Genomic DNA, 20,138 nt, shown 5'->3' on the forward strand with positions numbered 1-20,138 from the left:
ACATTCACCAAACTACTCAGCCGGCAGCCTACGGCAATTATTCCATTGTTTAATATCGAGTCTTCTGTGGTGAAGTGGTTTTTAAGATAAGATAAGATAAGATAGGACTTTATTGATCCCACAGTGGGAAAATTTGTGTGTTATCACAGCTCCAGACAGATAGCAAGAAAGAGTTACAAGAGTAAAGAACATAAAAATACAAGAATAAGAATACAAAATAAAAATAACATAAAATAAGATAAAACACTAATACAATAGTAGGGCCTATGTACATCCATACACAGTATGAAATATGGATAGTGGGTTATGGAAAAGTGCAAGTAATAATAGATATCAACTATTTAACTACTATAGCTACAATTTACTATTCAGGTAGTGCTGGGTTTTGGCATGTACATATATACACCCGTGCAATGCACATGCATCCATACATACATACATCCATACATTATATACAGATATACCTCTACATATACGTAAACTGTAGATGCAGAACCATATACATATACATGCACATCCCCTTACCTCTATAAGGTATATTTACATAGAAAACAAAGCGGTGAGTTGAAGAGGAATTATACCAGTCCTTTGTTTAAAACTGTGTGTAAAAAGCTGTCTCTTTATTATTAACAATATGTTGTAAAACGCGAATGGGGAGTCTTCAAGTTTGTGAGAAGATCGCCCCCTGGTGGAATAAAGGCAAGAACAGCTTACAGCACCTAGTATTACCAGGCAGTATTTAGAGTAAAACGGTGTGTAAATGCTGCCTTTATGAATGCGAGAGAGAAAAAAAAAGTAAAATGGAAGGGGAGTGATAGATTTAAATTAATCGTGAAGTGGAGCGCCCCCTGTATAAAGTAAAAGTGAGAAAAGCTTACAGCACCTGGTATACATATACATGCACATCCCCTTACCTCTATAAGGTATATTTACATAGAAAACAAAGCGGTGAGTTGAAGAGGAATTATATCAGTCCTTTGTTTAAAACTGTGTGTAAAAAGCTGTCTCTTTATTATTAACAATATGTTGTAAAACGCGAATGTGGAGTCTTCAAGTTTGTGAGAAGATCGCCCCCTGGTGGAATAAAGGCAAGAACAGCTTACAGCACCTAGTATTACCAGGCAGTATTTAGAGTAAAACGGTGTGTAAAAGCTGCCTTTATGAATGCGAGAGAGAAAAAAAAGTAAAATGGAAGGGGAGTGATAGATTTAAATTAATCGTGAAGTGGAGCGCCCCCTGTGTAAAGTAAAAGTGAGAAAAGCTTACAGCACCTGGTATTCCCAGGCGGTCTCCCATCCAAGTACTAACCAGGCCCGACCCTGCTTAGCTTCCGAGATCGGACGAGATCGGGCGTGTTCAGGGTGGTATGGCCGTAAGCGAGAGACACTACCAAAGACAGCCCTTTTGTACCACACGCGTCTATACACGCCAGTTAGTCCCATCGCATCCTACTCCTGGTTTTTTATCTGACTCACACTGCAGCCCCACCATCCAATCGGCAGCGCCGGACCCACACCAAACATTCACCAAACTACTCAGCCGGCAGCCTACGACAATTATTCCATTCTTTCCGCATCCGCACACTTCCTTCTCTTTAACTCCTTTTCACTGCCGCACAGGTTAATCGCCGCACGTCCCCCGCCGGCAAACATTACTCCTTTGCCTACCGCATGCAGGCTTCTCTTAACGACCCTCTTTTATCAACTCCGCTAACGGCCACAAAATCTCCGCCGCACGAAGCCCACTGGTACCTGCTGAATCACATGCTTCCCCAAAACGTCGCGCTGTCAGAACACTGGGAGCTACAGGTCCACAATGCAGCCAGAACAATTTTCTACATTCAAACATTGACGGCCTCTTCTCTCTAAAAATTCACCAGACTGCTTCTAGCACCAGCAAAGAAGTTTCCATCCCTAATTCCTCTGTGATGCCCACTAACCTACACATTAAGCTGGCATGGAAAGGTGTGAATTGCCACAGCCAACCTGCTGTTTTAAATACAGCTTTTAGCAAGTTTTGGAAGGAGGAGAAGAGCAGACCTTGCTATGGCAATAATATCGAGTCTTCTGTGGTGAAGTGGTTTTTACATGGAAAACAAAGCGGTGAGTTGAAGAGGAATTATATCAGTCCTTTGTTTAAAACTGTGTGTAAAAAGCTGTCTCTTTATTATTAACAATATGTTGTAAAACGCGAATGGGGAGTCTTCAAGTTTGTGAGAAGATCGCCCCCTGGTGGAATAAAGGAAAGAACATCTTACAGCACCTAGTATTACCAGGCAGTATTTAGAGTAAAACGGTGTGTAAAAGCTGCCTTTATGAATGAGAGAGAGAGAAAAAAAAAAAGTAAAATGGAAGGGGAGTGATAGATTTAAATTAATCGTGAAGTGGAGCGCCCCCTGTATAAAGTAAAAGTGAGAAAAGCTTACAGCACCTGGTATTCCCAGGCGGTCTCCCATCCAAGTACTAACCAGGCCCGACCCTGCTTAGCTTCCGAGATCGGACGAGATCGGGCGTGTTCAGGGTGGTATGGCCGTAAGCGAGAGACGCTACCAAAGACAGCCCTTTTGTACCACACGCGTCTATACACGCCAGTTAGTCCCATCGCATCCTACTCCTGGTTTTTTATCTGACTCACACTGCAGCCCCACCATCCAATCGGCAGCGCCGGACCCACACCAAACATTCACCAAACTACTCAGCCGGCAGCCTACGGCAATTATTCCATTGTTTAATATCGAGTCTTCTGTGGTGAAGTGGTTTTTAAGATAAGATAAGATAAGATAGGACTTTATTGATCCCACAGTGGGAAAATTTGTGTGTTATCACAGCTCCAGACAGATAGCAAGAAAGAGTTACAAGAGTAAAGAACATAAAAATACAAGAATAAGAATACAAAATAAAAATAACATAAAATAAGATAAAACACTAATACAATAGTAGTGCCTATGTACATCCATACACACTATGAAATATGGATAGTGGGTTATGGAAAAGTGCAAGTAATAATAGATATCAACTATTTAACTACTATAGCTACAATTTACTATTCAGGTAGTGCTGGGTTTTGGCATGTACATATATACACCCGTGCAATGCACATGCATCCATACATACATACATCCATACATTATATACAGATATACCTCTACATATACGTAAACTGTAGATGCAGAACCATATACATATACATGCACATCCCCTTACCTCTATAAGGTATATTTACATAGAAAACAAAGCGGTGAGTTGAAGAGGAATTATATCAGTCCTTTGTTTAAAACTGTGTGTAAAAAGCTGTCTCTTTATTATTAACAATATGTTGTAATACGCGAATGGGGAGTCTTCAAGTTTGTGAGAAGATCGCCCCCTGGTGGAATAAAGGCAAGAACATCTTACAGCACCTAGTATTACCAGGCAGTATTTAGAGTAAAACGGTGTGTAAAAGCTGCCTTTATGAATGCGAGAGAGAAAAAAAAAGTAAAATGGAAGGGGAGTGATAGATTTAAATTAATCGTGAAGTGGAGCGCCCCCTGTGTAAAGTAAAAGTGAGAAAAGCTTACAGCACCTGGTATTCCCAGGCGGTCTCCCATCCAAGTACTAACCAGGCCCGACCCTGCTTAGCTTCCGAGATCGGACGAGATCGGGCGTGTTCAGGGTGGTATGGCCGTAAGCGAGAGACGCTACCAAAGACAGCCCTTTTGTACCACACGCGTCTATACACGCCAGTTAGTTCCATCGCATCCTACTCCTGGTTTTTTATCTGACTCACACTGCAGCCCCACCATCCAATCGGCAGCGCCGGACCCACACCAAACATTCACCAAACTACTCAGCCGGCAGCCTACGACAATTATTCCATTCTTTCCGCATCCGCACACTTCCTTCTCTTTAACTCCTTTTCACTGCCGCACAGGTTAATCGCCGCACGTCCCCCGCCGGCAAACATTACTCCTTTGCCTACCGCATGCAGGCTTCTCCTAACGACCCTCTGTTATCAACTCCGCTAACGGCCACAAAATCTCCGCCGCACGAAGCCCACTGGTACCTGCTGAATCACATGCTTCCCCAAAACGTCGCGCTGTCAGAACACTGGGAGCTACAGGTCCACAATGCAGCCAGAACAATTTTCTACATTCAAACATTGACGGCCTCTTCTCTATAAAAATTCACCAGACTGCTTCTAGCACCAGCAAAGAAGTTTCCATCCCTAATTCCTCTGTGATGCCCACAAACCTACACATTAGGCTGGCATGGACAGGTGTGAATTGCCACAGCCAACCTGCTGTTTTAAATACAGCTTTTAGCAAGTTTTGAAAGGAGGAGAAGAGCAGACCTTGCTATGCCAATAATATCGAGACTTCTGTGGTGAAGTGGTTTTTAAGATAAGATAAGATAAGATAGGACTTTATTGATCCCACAGTGGGAAAATTTGTGTGTTATCACAGCTCCAGACAGATAGCAAGAAAGAGTTACAAGAGTAAAGAACATAAAAATACAAGAATAAGAATACAAAATAAAAATAACATAAAATAAGATAAAACACTAATACAATAGTAGTGCCTATGTACATCCATACACAGTATGAAATATGGATAGTGGGTTATGGAAAAGTGCAAGTAATAATAGATATCAACTATTTAACTACTATAGCTACAATTTACTATTCAGGTAGTGCTGGGTTTTGGCATGTACATATATACACCCGTGCAATGCACATGCATCCATACATACATACATCCATACATTATATACAGATATACCTCTACATATACGTAAACTGTAGATGCAGAACCATATACATATACATGCACATCCCCTTACCTCTATAAGGTATATTTACATAGAAAACAAAGCGGTGAGTTGAAGAGGAATTATACCAGTCCTTTGTTTAAAACTGTGTGTAAAAAGCTGTCTCTTTATTATTAACAATATGTTGTAAAACGCGAATGGGGAGTCTTCAAGTTTGTGAGAAGATCGCCCCCTGGTGGAATAAAGGCAAGAACATCTTACAGCACCTAGTATTACCAGGCAGTATTTAGAGTAAAACGGTGTGTAAATGCTGCCTTTATGAATGCGAGAGAGAAAAAAAAAGTAAAATGGAAGGGGAGTGATAGATTTAAATTAATCGTGAAGTGGAGCGCCCCCTGTGTAAAGTAAAAGTGAGAAAAGCTTACAGCACCTGGTATTCCCAGGCGGTCTCCGATTCAAGTACTAACCAGGCCCGACCCTGCTTAGCTTCCGAGATCGGACGAGATCGGGCGTGTTCAGGGTGGTATGGCCGTAAGCGAGAGACGCTACCAAAGACAGCCCTTTTGTACCACACGCGTCTATACACGCCAGTTAGTCCCATCGCATCCTACTCCTGGTTTTTTATCTGACTCACACTGCAGCCCCACCATCCAATCGGCAGCGCCGGACCCACACCAAACATTCACCAAACTACTCAGCCGGCAGCCTACGGCAATTATTCCATTGTTTAATATCGAGTCTTCTGTGGTGAAGTGGTTTTTAAGATAAGATAAGATAAGATAGGACTTTATTGATCCCACAGTGGGAAAATTTGTGTGTTATCACAGCTCCAGACAGATAGCAAGAAATAGTTACAAGAGTAAAGAACATAAAAATACAAGAATAAGAATACAAAATAAAAATAACATAAAATAAGATAAAACACTAATACAATAGTAGTGCCTATGTACATCCATACACAGTATGAAATATGGATAGTGGGTTATGGAAAAGTGCAAGTAATAATAGATATCAACTATTTAACTACTATAGCTACAATTTACTATTCAGGTAGTGCTGGGTTTTGGCATGTACATATATACACCCGTGCAATGCACATGCATCCATACATACATACATCCATACATTATATACAGATATACCTCTACATATACGTAAACTGTAGATGCAGAACCATATACATATACATGCACATCCCCTTACCTCTATAAGGTATATTTACATAGAAAACAAAGCGGTGAGTTGAAGAGGAATTATACCAGTCCTTTGTTTAAAACTGTGTGTAAAAAGCTGTCTCTTTATTATTAACAATATGTTGTAAAACGCGAATGGGGAGTCTTCAAGTTTGTGAGAAGATCGCCCCCTGGTGGAATAAAGGCAAGAACAGCTTACAGCACCTAGTATTACCAGGCAGTATTTAGAGTAAAACGGTGTGTAAAAGCTGCCTTTATGAATGCGAGAGAGAAAAAAAAAGTAAAATGGAAGGGGAGTGATAGATTTAAATTAATCGTGAAGTGGAGCGCCCCCTGTGTAAAGTAAAAGTGAGAAAAGCTTACAGCACCTGGTATTCCCAGGCGGTCTCCCATCCAAGTACTAACCAGGCCCGACCCTGCTTAGCTTCCGAGATCGGACGAGATCGGGCGTGTTCAGGGTGGTATGGCCGTAAGCGAGAGACGCTACCAAAGACAGCCCTTTTGTACCACACGCGTCTATACACGCCAGTTAGTCCCATCGCATCCTACTCCTGGTTTTTTATCTGACTCACACTGCAGCCCCACCATCCAATCGGCAGCGCCGGACCCACACCAAACATTCACCAAACTACTCAGCCGGCAGCCTACGGCAATTATTCCATTGTTTAATATCGAGTCTTCTGTGGTGAAGTGGTTTTTAAGATAAGATAAGATAAGATAGGACTTTATTGATCCCACAGTGGGAAAATTTGTGTGTTATCACAGCTCCAGACAGATAGCAAGAAAGAGTTACAAGAGTAAAGAACATAAAAATACAAGAATAAGAATACAAAATAAAAATAACATAAAATAAGATAAAACACTAATACAATAGTAGGGCCTATGTACATCCATACACAGTATGAAATATGGATAGTGGGTTATGGAAAAGTGCAAGTAATAATAGATATCAACTATTTAACTACTATAGCTACAATTTACTATTCAGGTAGTGCTGGGTTTTGGCATGTACATATATACACCCGTGCAATGCACATGCATCCATACATACATACATCCATACATTATATACAGATATACCTCTACATATACGTAAACTGTAGATGCAGAACCATATACATATACATGCACATCCCCTTACCTCTATAAGGTATATTTACATAGAAAACAAAGCGGTGAGTTGAAGAGGAATTATACCAGTCCTTTGTTTAAAACTGTGTGTAAAAAGCTGTCTCTTTATTATTAACAATATGTTGTAAAACGCGAATGGGGAGTCTTCAAGTTTGTGAGAAGATCGCCCCCTGGTGGAATAAAGGCAAGAACAGCTTACAGCACCTAGTATTACCAGGCAGTATTTAGAGTAAAACGGTGTGTAAATGCTGCCTTTATGAATGCGAGAGAGAAAAAAAAAGTAAAATGGAAGGGGAGTGATAGATTTAAATTAATCGTGAAGTGGAGCGCCCCCTGTATAAAGTAAAAGTGAGAAAAGCTTACAGCACCTGGTATACATATACATGCACATCCCCTTACCTCTATAAGGTATATTTACATAGAAAACAAAGCGGTGAGTTGAAGAGGAATTATATCAGTCCTTTGTTTAAAACTGTGTGTAAAAAGCTGTCTCTTTATTATTAACAATATGTTGTAAAACGCGAATGTGGAGTCTTCAAGTTTGTGAGAAGATCGCCCCCTGGTGGAATAAAGGCAAGAACAGCTTACAGCACCTAGTATTACCAGGCAGTATTTAGAGTAAAACGGTGTGTAAAAGCTGCCTTTATGAATGCGAGAGAGAAAAAAAAGTAAAATGGAAGGGGAGTGATAGATTTAAATTAATCGTGAAGTGGAGCGCCCCCTGTGTAAAGTAAAAGTGAGAAACGCTTACAGCACCTGGTATTCCCAGGTGGTCTCCCATCCAAGTACTAACCAGGCCCGACCCTGCTTAGCTTCCGAGATCGGACGAGATCGGGCGTGTTCAGGGTGGTATGGCCGTAAGCGAGAGACACTACCAAAGACAGCCCTTTTGTACCACACGCGTCTATACACGCCAGTTAGTCCCATCGCATCCTACTCCTGGTTTTTTATCTGACTCACACTGCAGCCCCACCATCCAATCGGCAGCGCCGGACCCACACCAAACATTCACCAAACTACTCAGCCGGCAGCCTACGACAATTATTCCATTCTTTCCGCATCCGCACACTTCCTTCTCTTTAACTCCTTTTCACTGCCGCACAGGTTAATCGCCGCACGTCCCCCGCCGGCAAACATTACTCCTTTGCCTACCGCATGCAGGCTTCTCCTAACGACCCTCTGTTATCAACTCCGCTAACGGCCACAAAATCTCCGCCGCACGAAGCCCACTGGTACCTGCTGAATCACATGCTTCCCCAAAACGTCGCGCTGTCAGAACACTGGGAGCTACAGGTCCACAATGCAGCCAGAACAATTTTCTACATTCAAACATTGACGGCCTCTTCTCTATAAAAATTCACCAGACTGCTTCTAGCACCAGCAAAGAAGTTTCCATCCCTAATTCCTCTGTGATGCCCACAAACCTACACATTAGGCTGGCATGGACAGGTGTGAATTGCCACAGCCAACCTGCTGTTTTAAATACAGCTTTTAGCAAGTTTTGAAAGGAGGAGAAGAGCAGACCTTGCTATGCCAATAATATCGAGACTTCTGTGGTGAAGTGGTTTTTAAGATAAGATAAGATAAGATAGGACTTTATTGATCCCACAGTGGGAAAATTTGTGTGTTATCACAGCTCCAGACAGATAGCAAGAAAGAGTTACAAGAGTAAAGAACATAAAAATACAAGAATAAGAATACAAAATAAAAATAACATAAAATAAGATAAAACACTAATACAATAGTAGTGCCTATGTACATCCATACACAGTATGAAATATGGATAGTGGGTTATGGAAAAGTGCAAGTAATAATAGATATCAACTATTTAACTACTATAGCTACAATTTACTATTCAGGTAGTGCTGGGTTTTGGCATGTACATATATACACCCGTGCAATGCACATGCATCCATACATACATACATCCATACATTATATACAGATATACCTCTACATATACGTAAACTGTAGATGCAGAACCATATACATATACATGCACATCCCCTTACCTCTATAAGGTATATTTACATAGAAAACAAAGCGGTGAGTTGAAGAGGAATTATACCAGTCCTTTGTTTAAAACTGTGTGTAAAAAGCTGTCTCTTTATTATTAACAATATGTTGTAAAACGCGAATGGGGAGTCTTCAAGTTTGTGAGAAGATCGCCCCCTGGTGGAATAAAGGCAAGAACATCTTACAGCACCTAGTATTACCAGGCAGCATTTAGAGTAAAACGGTGTGTAAATGCTGCCTTTATGAATGCGAGAGAGAAAAAAAAAGTAAAATGGAAGGGGAGTGATAGATTTAAATTAATCGTGAAGTGGAGCGCCCCCTGTGTAAAGTAAAAGTGAGAAAAGCTTACAGCACCTGGTATTCCCAGGCGGTCTCCGATTCAAGTACTAACCAGGCCCGACCCTGCTTAGCTTCCGAGATCGGACGAGATCGGGCGTGTTCAGGGTGGTATGGCCGTAAGCGAGAGACGCTACCAAAGACAGCCCTTTTGTACCACACGCGTCTATACACGCCAGTTAGTCCCATCGCATCCTACTCCTGGTTTTTTATCTGACTCACACTGCAGCCCCACCATCCAATCGGCAGCGCCGGACCCACACCAAACATTCACCAAACTACTCAGCCGGCAGCCTACGGCAATTATTCCATTGTTTAATATCGAGTCTTCTGTGGTGAAGTGGTTTTTAAGATAAGATAAGATAAGATAGGACTTTATTGATCCCACAGTGGGAAAATTTGTGTGTTATCACAGCTCCAGACAGATAGCAAGAAATAGTTACAAGAGTAAAGAACATAAAAATACAAGAATAAGAATACAAAATAAAAATAACATAAAATAAGATAAAACACTAATACAATAGTAGTGCCTATGTACATCCATACACAGTATGAAATATGGATAGTGGGTTATGGAAAAGTGCAAGTAATAATAGATATCAACTATTTAACTACTATAGCTACAATTTACTATTCAGGTAGTGCTGGGTTTTGGCATGTACATATATACACCCGTGCAATGCACATGCATCCATACATACATACATCCATACATTATATACAGATATACCTCTACATATACGTAAACTGTAGATGCAGAACCATATACATATACATGCACATCCCCTTACCTCTATAAGGTATATTTACATAGAAAACAAAGCGGTGAGTTGAAGAGGAATTATACCAGTCCTTTGTTTAAAACTGTGTGTAAAAAGCTGTCTCTTTATTATTAACAATATGTTGTAAAACGCGAATGGGGAGTCTTCAAGTTTGTGAGAAGATCGCCCCCTGGTGGAATAAAGGCAAGAACAGCTTACAGCACCTAGTATTACCAGGCAGTATTTAGAGTAAAACGGTGTGTAAAAGCTGCCTTTATGAATGCGAGAGAGAAAAAAAAAGTAAAATGGAAGGGGAGTGATAGATTTAAATTAATCGTGAAGTGGAGCGCCCCCTGTGTAAAGTAAAAGTGAGAAAAGCTTACAGCACCTGGTATTCCCAGGCGGTCTCCCATCCAAGTACTAACCAGGCCCGACCCTGCTTAGCTTCCGAGATCGGACGAGATCGGGCGTGTTCAGGGTGGTATGGCCGTAAGCGAGAGACGCTACCAAAGACAGCCCTTTTGTACCACACGCGTCTATACACGCCAGTTAGTCCCATCGCATCCTACTCCTGGTTTTTTATCTGACTCACACTGCAGCCCCACCATCCAATCGGCAGCGCCGGACCCACACCAAACATTCACCAAACTACTCAGCCGGCAGCCTACGGCAATTATTCCATTGTTTAATATCGAGTCTTCTGTGGTGAAGTGGTTTTTAAGATAAGATAAGATAAGATAGGACTTTATTGATCCCACAGTGGGAAAATTTGTGTGTTATCACAGCTCCAGACAGATAGCAAGAAAGAGTTACAAGAGTAAAGAACATAAAAATACAAGAATAAGAATACAAAATAAAAATAACATAAAATAAGATAAAACACTAATACAATAGTAGGGCCTATGTACATCCATACACAGTATGAAATATGGATAGTGGGTTATGGAAAAGTGCAAGTAATAATAGATATCAACTATTTAACTACTATAGCTACAATTTACTATTCAGGTAGTGCTGGGTTTTGGCATGTACATATATACACCCGTGCAATGCACATGCATCCATACATACATACATCCATACATTATATACAGATATACCTCTACATATACGTAAACTGTAGATGCAGAACCATATACATATACATGCACATCCCCTTACCTCTATAAGGTATATTTACATAGAAAACAAAGCGGTGAGTTGAAGAGGAATTATACCAGTCCTTTGTTTAAAACTGTGTGTAAAAAGCTGTCTCTTTATTATTAACAATATGTTGTAAAACGCGAATGGGGAGTCTTCAAGTTTGTGAGAAGATCGCCCCCTGGTGGAATAAAGGCAAGAACAGCTTACAGCACCTAGTATTACCAGGCAGTATTTAGAGTAAAACGGTGTGTAAATGCTGCCTTTATGAATGCGAGAGAGAAAAAAAAAGTAAAATGGAAGGGGAGTGATAGATTTAAATTAATCGTGAAGTGGAGCGCCCCCTGTATAAAGTAAAAGTGAGAAAAGCTTACAGCACCTGGTATACATATACATGCACATCCCCTTACCTCTATAAGGTATATTTACATAGAAAACAAAGCGGTGAGTTGAAGAGGAATTATATCAGTCCTTTGTTTAAAACTGTGTGTAAAAAGCTGTCTCTTTATTATTAACAATATGTTGTAAAACGCGAATGTGGAGTCTTCAAGTTTGTGAGAAGATCGCCCCCTGGTGGAATAAAGGCAAGAACAGCTTACAGCACCTAGTATTACCAGGCAGTATTTAGAGTAAAACGGTGTGTAAAAGCTGCCTTTATGAATGCGAGAGAGAAAAAAAAGTAAAATGGAAGGGGAGTGATAGATTTAAATTAATCGTGAAGTGGAGCGCCCCCTGTGTAAAGTAAAAGTGAGAAACGCTTACAGCACCTGGTATTCCCAGGCGGTCTCCCATCCAAGTACTAACCAGGCCCGACCCTGCTTAGCTTCCGAGATCGGACGAGATCGGGCGTGTTCAGGGTGGTATGGCCGTAAGCGAGAGACACTACCAAAGACAGCCCTTTTGTACCACACGCGTCTATACACGCCAGTTAGTCCCATCGCATCCTACTCCTGGTTTTTTATCTGACTCACACTGCAGCCCCACCATCCAATCGGCAGCGCCGGACCCACACCAAACATTCACCAAACTACTCAGCCGGCAGCCTACGACAATTATTCCATTCTTTCCGCATCCGCACACTTCCTTCTCTTTAACTCCTTTTCACTGCCGCACAGGTTAATCGCCGCACGTCCCCCGCCGGCAAACATTACTCCTTTGCCTACCGCATGCAGGCTTCTCTTAACGACCCTCTTTTATCAACTCCGCTAACGGCCACAAAATCTCCCCCGCACGAAGCCCACTGGTACCTGCTGAATCACATGCTTCCCCAAAACGTCGCGCTGTCAGAACACTGGGAGCTACAGGTCCACAATGCAGCCAGAACAATTTTCTACATTCAAACATTGACGGCCTCTTCTCTCTAAAAATTCACCAGACTGCTTCTAGCACCAGCAAAGAAGTTTCCATCCCTAATTCCTCTGTGATGCCCACTAACCTACACATTAAGCTGGCATGGAAAGGTGTGAATTGCCACAGCCAACCTGCTGTTTTAAATACAGCTTTTAGCAAGTTTTGGAAGGAGGAGAAGAGCAGACCTTGCTATGGCAATAATATCGAGTCTTCTGTGGTGAAGTGGTTTTTACATGGAAAACAAAGCGGTGAGTTGAAGAGGAATTATATCAGTCCTTTGTTTAAAACTGTGTGTAAAAAGCTGTCTCTTTATTATTAACAATATGTTGTAAAACGCGAATGGGGAGTCTTCAAGTTTGTGAGAAGATCGCCCCCTGGTGGAATAAAGGAAAGAACATCTTACAGCACCTAGTATTACCAGGCAGTATTTAGAGTAAAACGGTGTGTAAAAGCTGCCTTTATGAATGAGAGAGAGAGAAAAAAAAAAAGTAAAATGGAAGGGGAGTGATAGATTTAAATTAATCGTGAAGTGGAGCGCCCCCTGTATAAAGTAAAAGTGAGAAAAGCTTACAGCACCTGGTATTCCCAGGCGGTCTCCCATCCAAGTACTAACCAGGCCCGACCCTGCTTAGCTTCCGAGATCGGACGAGATCGGGCGTGTTCAGGGTGGTATGGCCGTAAGCGAGAGACGCTACCAAAGACAGCCCTTTTGTACCACACGCGTCTATACACGCCAGTTAGTCCCATCGCATCCTACTCCTGGTTTTTTATCTGACTCACACTGCAGCCCCACCATCCAATCGGCAGCGCCGGACCCACACCAAACATTCACCAAACTACTCAGCCGGCAGCCTACGGCAATTATTCCATTGTTTAATATCGAGTCTTCTGTGGTGAAGTGGTTTTTAAGATAAGATAAGATAAGATAGGACTTTATTGATCCCACAGTGGGAAAATTTGTGTGTTATCACAGCTCCAGACAGATAGCAAGAAAGAGTTACAAGAGTAAAGAACATAAAAATACAAGAATAAGAATACAAAATAAAAATAACATAAAATAAGATAAAACACTAATACAATAGTAGTGCCTATGTACATCCATACACACTATGAAATATGGATAGTGGGTTATGGAAAAGTGCAAGTAATAATAGATATCAACTATTTAACTACTATAGCTACAATTTACTATTCAGGTAGTGCTGGGTTTTGGCATGTACATATATACACCCGTGCAATGCACATGCATCCATACATACATACATCCATACATTATATACAGATATACCTCTACATATACGTAAACTGTAGATGCAGAACCATATACATATACATGCACATCCCCTTACCTCTATAAGGTATATTTACATAGAAAACAAAGCGGTGAGTTGAAGAGGAATTATACCAGTCCTTTGTTTAAAACTGTGTGTAAAAAGCTGTCTCTTTATTATTAACAATATGTTGTAAAACGCGAATGGGGAGTCTTCAAGTTTGTGAGAAGATCGCCCCCTGGTGGAATAAAGGCAAGAACATCTTACAGCACCTAGTATTACCAGGCAGTATTTAGAGTAAAACGGTGTGTAAAAGCTGCCTTTATGAATGCGAGAGAGAAAAAAAAAGTAAAATGGAAGGGGAGTGATAGATTTAAATTAATCGTGAAGTGGAGCGCCCCCTGTGTAAAGTAAAAGTGAGAAAAGCTTACAGCACCTGGTATTCCCAGGCGGTCTCCCATCCAAGTACTAACCAGGCCCGACCCTGCTTAGCTTCCGAGATCGGACGAGATCGGGCGTGTTCAGGGTGGTATGGCCGTAAGCGAGAGACGCTACCAAAGACAGCCCTTTTGTACCACACGCGTCTATACACGCCAGTTAGTTCCATCGCATCCTACTCCTGGTTTTTTATCTGACTCACACTGCAGCCCCACCATCCAATCGGCAGCGCCGGACCCACACCAAACATTCACCAAACTACTCAGCCGGCAGCCTACGACAATTATTCCATTCTTTCCGCATCCGCACACTTCCTTCTCTTTAACTCCTTTTCACTGCCGCACAGGTTAATCGCTGCACGTCCCCCGCCGGCAAACATTACTCCTTTGCCTACCGCATGCAGGCTTCTCCTAACGACCCTCTGTTATCAACTCCGCTAACGGCCACAAAATCTCCGCCGCACGAAGCCCACTGGTACCTGCTGAATCACATGCTTCCCCAAAACGTCGCGCTGTCAGAACACTGGGAGCTACAGGTCCACAATGCAGCCAGAACAATTTTCTACATTCAAACATTGACGGCCTCTTCTCTATAAAAATTCACCAGACTGCTTCTAGCACCAGCAAAGAAGTTTCCATCCCTAATTCCTCTGTGATGCCCACAAACCTACACATTAGGCTGGCATGGACAGGTGTGAATTGCCACAGCCAACCTGCTGTTTTAAATACAGCTTTTAGCAAGTTTTGAAAGGAGGAGAAGAGCAGACCTTGCTATGCCAATAATATCGAGACTTCTGTGGTGAAGTGGTTTTTAAGATAAGATAAGATAAGATAGGACTTTATTGATCCCACAGTGGGAAAATTTGTGTGTTATCACAGCTCCAGACAGATAGCAAGAAAGAGTTACAAGAGTAAAGAACATAAAAATACAAGAATAAGAATACAAAATAAAAATAACATAAAATAAGATAAAACACTAATACAATAGTAGTGCCTATGTACATCCATACACAGTATGAAATATGGATAGTGGGTTATGGAAAAGTGCAAGTAATAATAGATATCAACTATTTAACTACTATAGCTACAATTTACTATTCAGGTAGTGCTGGGTTTTGGCATGTACATATATACACCCGTGCAATGCACATGCATCCATACATACATACATCCATACATTATATACAGATATACCTCTACATATACGTAAACTGTAGATGCAGAACCATATACATATACATGCACATCCCCTTACCTCTATAAGGTATATTTACATAGAAAACAAAGCGGTGAGTTGAAGAGGAATTATACCAGTCCTTTGTTTAAAACTGTGTGTAAAAAGCTGTCTCTTTATTATTAACAATATGTTGTAAAACGCGAATGGGGAGTCTTCAAGTTTGTGAGAAGATCGCCCCCTGGTGGAATAAAGGCAAGAACATCTTACAGCACCTAGTATTACCAGGCAGTATTTAGAGTAAAACGGTGTGTAAATGCTGCCTTTATGAATGCGAGAGAGAAAAAAAAAGTAAAATGGAAGGGGAGTGATAGATTTAAATTAATCGTGAAGTGGAGCGCCCCCTGTGTAAAGTAAAAGTGAGAAAAGCTTACAGCACCTGGTATTCCCAGGCGGTCTCCGATTCAAGTACTAACCAGGCCCGACCCTGCTTAGCTTCCGAGATCGGACGAGATCGGGCGTGTTCAGGGTGGTATGGCCGTAAGCGAGAGACGCTACCAAAGACAGCCCTTTTGTACCACACGCGTCTATACACGCCAGTTAGTCCCATCGCATCCTACTCCTGGTTTTTTATCTGACTCACACTGCAGCCCCACCATCCAATCGGCAGCGCCGGACCCACACCAAACATTCACCAAACTACTCAGCCGGCAGCCTACGGCAATTATTCCATTGTTTAATATCGAGTCTTCTGTGGTGAAGTGGTTTTTAAGATAAGATAAGATAAGATAGGACTTTATTGATCCCACAGTGGGAAAATTTGTGTGTTATCACAGCTCCAGACAGATAGCAAGAAAGAGTTACAAGAGTAAAGAACATGAAAATACAAGAATAAGAATACAAAATAAAAATAACATAAAATAAGATAAAACACTAATACAATAGTAGTGCCTATGTACATCCATACACAGTATGAAATATGGATAGTGGGTTATGGAAAAGTGCAAGTAATAATAGATATCAACTATTTAACTACTATAGCTACAATTTACTATTCAGGTAGTGCTGGGTTTTGGCATGTACATATATACACCCGTGCAATGCACATGCATCCATACATACATACATCCATACATTATATACAGATATACCTCTACATATACGTAAACTGTAGATGCAGAACCATATACATATACATGCACATCCCCTTACCTCTATAAGGTATATTTACATAGAAAACAAAGCGGTGAGTTGAAGAGGAATTATACCAGTCCTTTGTTTAAAACTGTGTGTAAAAAGCTGTCTCTTTATTATTAACAATATGTTGTAAAACGCGAATGGGGAGTCTTCAAGTTTGTGAGAAGATCGCCCCCTGGTGGAATAAAGGCAAGAACAGCTTACAGCACCTAGTATTACCAGGCAGTATTTAGAGTAAAACGGTGTGTAAAAGCTGCCTTTATGAATGCGAGAGAGAAAAAAAAAGTAAAATGGAAGGGGAGTGATAGATTTAAATTAATCGTGAAGTGGAGCGCCCCCTGTGTAAAGTAAAAGTGAGAAAAGCTTACAGCACCTGGTATACATATACATGCACATCCCCTTACCTCTATAAGGTATATTTACATAGAAAACAAAGCGGTGAGTTGAAGAGGAATTATATCAGTCCTTTGTTTAAAACTGTGTGTAAAAAGCTGTCTCTTTATTATTAACAATATGTTGTAAAACGCGAATGTGGAGTCTTCAAGTTTGTGAGAAGATCGCCCCCTGGTGGAATAAAGGCAAGAACAGCTTACAGCACCTAGTATTACCAGGCAGTATTTAGAGTAAAACGGTGTGTAAAAGCTGCCTTTATGAATGCGAGAGAGAAAAAAAAGTAAAATGGAAGGGGAGTGATAGATTTAAATTAATCGTGAAGTGGAGCGCCCCCTGTGTAAAGTAAAAGTGAGAAACGCTTACAGCACCTGGTATTCCCAGGCGGTCTCCCATCCAAGTACTAACCAGGCCCGACCCTGCTTAGCTTCCGAGATCGGACGAGATCGGGCATGTTCAGGGTGGTATGGCCGTAAGCGAGAGACACTACCAAAGACAGCCCTTTTGTACCACACGCGTCTATACACGCCAGTTAGTCCCATCGCATCCTACTCCTGGTTTTTTATCTGACTCACACTGCAGCCCCACCATCCAATCGGCAGCGCCGGACCCACACCAAACATTCACCAAACTACTCAGCCGGCAGCCTACGACAATTATTCCATTCTTTCCGCATCCGCACACTTCCTTCTCTTTAACTCCTTTTCACTGCCGCACAGGTTAATCGCCGCACGTCCCCCGCCGGCAAACATTACTCCTTTGCCTACCGCATGCAGGCTTCTCTTAACGACCCTCTTTTATCAACTCCGCTAACGGCCACAAAATCTCCCCCGCACGAAGCCCACTGGTACCTGCTGAATCACATGCTTCCCCAAAACGTCGCGCTGTCAGAACACTGGGAGCTACAGGTCCACAATGCAGCCAGAACAATTTTCTACATTCAAACATTGACGGCCTCTTCTCTCTAAAAATTCACCAGACTGCTTCTAGCACCAGCAAAGAAGTTTCCATCCCTAATTCCTCTGTGATGCCCACTAACCTACACATTAAGCTGGCATGGAAAGGTGTGAATTGCCACAGCCAACCTGCTGTTTTAAATACAGCTTTTAGCAAGTTTTGAAAGGAGGAGAAGAGCAGACCTTGCTATGCCAATAATATCGAGACTTCTGTGGTGAAGTGGTTTTTACATGGAAAACAAAGCGGTGAGTTGAAGAGGAATTATATCAGTCCTTTGTTTAAAACTGTGTGTAAAAAGCTGTCTCTTTATTATTAACAATATGTTGTAAAACGCGAATGGGGAGTCTTCAAGTTTGTGAGAAGATCGCCCCCTGGTGGAATAAAGGCAAGAACAGCTTACAGCACCTAGTATTACCAGGCAGCATTTAGAGTAAAACGGTGTGTAAATGCTGCCTTTATGAATGCGAGAGAGAAAAAAAAAGTAAAATGGAAGGGGAGTGATAGATTTAAATTAATCGTGAAGTGGAGCGCCCCCTGTATAAAGTAAAAGTGAGAAAAGCTTACAGCACCTGGTATTCCCAGGCGGTCTCCCATCCAAGTACTAACCAGGCCCGACCCTGCTTAGCTTCCGAGATCGGACGAGATCGGGCGTGTTCAGGGTGGTATGGCCGTAAGCGAGAGACGCTACCAAAGACAGCCCTTTTGTACCACACGCGTCTATACACGCCAGTTAGTCCCATCGCATCCTACTCCTGGTTTTTTATCTGACTCACACTGCAGCCCCACCATCCAATCGGCAGCGCCGGACCCACACCAAACATTCACCAAACTACTCAGCCGGCAGCCTACGGCAATTATTCCATTGTTTAATATCGAGTCTTCTGTGGTGAAGTGGTTTTTAAGATAAGATAAGATAAGATAGGACTTATTGATCCCACAGTGGGAAAATTTGTGTGTTATCACAGCTCCAGACAGATAGCAAGAAAGAGTTACAAGAGTAAAGAACATAAAAATACAAGAATAAGAATACAAAATAAAAATAACATAAAATAAGATAAAACACTAATACAATAGTAGTGCCTATGTACATCCATACACAGTATGAAATATGGATAGTGGGTTATGGAAAAGTGCAAGTAATAATAGATATCAACTATTTAACTACTATAGCTACAATTTACTATTCAGGTAGTGCTGGGTTTTGGCATGTACATATATACACCCGTGCAATGCACATGCATCCATACATACATACATCCATACATTATATACAGATATACCTCTACATATACGTAAACTGTAGATGCAGAACCATATACATATACATGCACATCCCCTTACCTCTATAAGGTATATTTACATAGAAAACAAAGCGGTGAGTTGAAGAGGAATTATACCAGTCCTTTGTTTAAAACTGTGTGTAAAAAGCTGTCTCTTTATTATTAACAATATGTTGTAAAACGCGAATGGGGAGTCTTCAAGTTTGTGAGAAGATCGCCCCCTGGTGGAATAAAGGCAAGAACAGCTTACAGCACCTAGTATTACCAGGCAGTATTTAGAGTAAAACGGTGTGTAAAAGCTGCCTTTATGAATGCGAGAGAGAAAAAAAAAGTAAAATGGAAGGGGAGTGATAGATTTAAATTAATCGTGAAGTGGAGCGCCCCCTGTGTAAAGTAAAAGTGAGAAAAGCTTACAGCACCTGGTATTCCCAGGCGGTCTCCCATCCAAGTACTAACCAGGCCCGACCCTGCTTAGCTTCCGAGATCGGACGAGATCGGGCGTGTTCAGGGTGGTATGGCCGTAAGCGAGAGATGCTACCAAAGACAGCCCTTTTGTACCACACGCGTCTATACACGCCAGTTAGTCCCATCGCATCCTACTCCTGGTTTTTTATCTGACTCACACTGCAGCCCCACCATCCAATCGGCAGCGCCGGACCCACACCAAACATTCACCAAACTACTCAGCCGGCAGCCTACGGCAATTATTCCATTGTTTAATATCGAGTCTTCTGTGGTGAAGTGGTTTTTAAGATAAGAT

General features: G+C 41.7%; 15 non-coding genes across 15 annotated transcripts; all 15 read right to left on the reverse strand.

The window, feature by feature from the left end:
• Positions 1 to 1,259: 1,259 nt before the first annotated feature.
• On the reverse strand, positions 1,260 to 1,378 carry LOC125734294 (5S ribosomal RNA). Its single transcript, XR_007393612.1, has one exon. It is a non-coding gene; the product is annotated as a 5S ribosomal RNA (ribosomal RNA).
• A 1,040-nt stretch (positions 1,379 to 2,418) lies between these two features.
• LOC125734410 (5S ribosomal RNA) lies at positions 2,419 to 2,537 on the reverse strand. Its single transcript, XR_007393723.1, has one exon. It is a non-coding gene; the product is annotated as a 5S ribosomal RNA (ribosomal RNA).
• Positions 2,538 to 3,549: 1,012 nt separating this feature from the next.
• LOC125734526 (5S ribosomal RNA) lies at positions 3,550 to 3,668 on the reverse strand. The gene has a single exon (XR_007393835.1). It is a non-coding gene; the product is annotated as a 5S ribosomal RNA (ribosomal RNA).
• Positions 3,669 to 5,163: 1,495 nt separating this feature from the next.
• On the reverse strand, positions 5,164 to 5,282 carry LOC125734316 (5S ribosomal RNA). Its single transcript, XR_007393632.1, has one exon. It is a non-coding gene; the product is annotated as a 5S ribosomal RNA (ribosomal RNA).
• Positions 5,283 to 6,294: 1,012 nt separating this feature from the next.
• LOC125734643 (5S ribosomal RNA) lies at positions 6,295 to 6,413 on the reverse strand. The gene has a single exon (XR_007393946.1). It is a non-coding gene; the product is annotated as a 5S ribosomal RNA (ribosomal RNA).
• A 1,400-nt stretch (positions 6,414 to 7,813) lies between these two features.
• Positions 7,814 to 7,932, reverse strand: LOC125733361 (5S ribosomal RNA). Its single transcript, XR_007392706.1, has one exon. It is a non-coding gene; the product is annotated as a 5S ribosomal RNA (ribosomal RNA).
• Positions 7,933 to 9,427: 1,495 nt separating this feature from the next.
• LOC125734317 (5S ribosomal RNA) lies at positions 9,428 to 9,546 on the reverse strand. The gene has a single exon (XR_007393633.1). It is a non-coding gene; the product is annotated as a 5S ribosomal RNA (ribosomal RNA).
• A 1,012-nt stretch (positions 9,547 to 10,558) lies between these two features.
• On the reverse strand, positions 10,559 to 10,677 carry LOC125734754 (5S ribosomal RNA). The gene has a single exon (XR_007394057.1). It is a non-coding gene; the product is annotated as a 5S ribosomal RNA (ribosomal RNA).
• A 1,400-nt stretch (positions 10,678 to 12,077) lies between these two features.
• Positions 12,078 to 12,196, reverse strand: LOC125733397 (5S ribosomal RNA). Its single transcript, XR_007392743.1, has one exon. It is a non-coding gene; the product is annotated as a 5S ribosomal RNA (ribosomal RNA).
• Positions 12,197 to 13,236: 1,040 nt separating this feature from the next.
• LOC125734865 (5S ribosomal RNA) lies at positions 13,237 to 13,355 on the reverse strand. Its single transcript, XR_007394168.1, has one exon. It is a non-coding gene; the product is annotated as a 5S ribosomal RNA (ribosomal RNA).
• A 1,012-nt stretch (positions 13,356 to 14,367) lies between these two features.
• LOC125734978 (5S ribosomal RNA) lies at positions 14,368 to 14,486 on the reverse strand. Its single transcript, XR_007394279.1, has one exon. It is a non-coding gene; the product is annotated as a 5S ribosomal RNA (ribosomal RNA).
• Positions 14,487 to 15,981: 1,495 nt separating this feature from the next.
• LOC125734318 (5S ribosomal RNA) lies at positions 15,982 to 16,100 on the reverse strand. Its single transcript, XR_007393634.1, has one exon. It is a non-coding gene; the product is annotated as a 5S ribosomal RNA (ribosomal RNA).
• Positions 16,101 to 17,500: 1,400 nt separating this feature from the next.
• On the reverse strand, positions 17,501 to 17,619 carry LOC125731396 (5S ribosomal RNA). The gene has a single exon (XR_007391614.1). It is a non-coding gene; the product is annotated as a 5S ribosomal RNA (ribosomal RNA).
• Positions 17,620 to 18,655: 1,036 nt separating this feature from the next.
• LOC125735091 (5S ribosomal RNA) lies at positions 18,656 to 18,774 on the reverse strand. The gene has a single exon (XR_007394390.1). It is a non-coding gene; the product is annotated as a 5S ribosomal RNA (ribosomal RNA).
• A 1,011-nt stretch (positions 18,775 to 19,785) lies between these two features.
• LOC125735206 (5S ribosomal RNA) lies at positions 19,786 to 19,904 on the reverse strand. Its single transcript, XR_007394505.1, has one exon. It is a non-coding gene; the product is annotated as a 5S ribosomal RNA (ribosomal RNA).
• Between the last annotated feature and the right edge of the window lie 234 nt (positions 19,905 to 20,138).

Source organism: Brienomyrus brachyistius, chromosome 2 (genome assembly GCF_023856365.1).
Source record: "Brienomyrus brachyistius isolate T26 chromosome 2, BBRACH_0.4, whole genome shotgun sequence".
NCBI classification, from domain to species: domain Eukaryota; kingdom Metazoa; phylum Chordata; class Actinopteri; order Osteoglossiformes; family Mormyridae; genus Brienomyrus; species Brienomyrus brachyistius.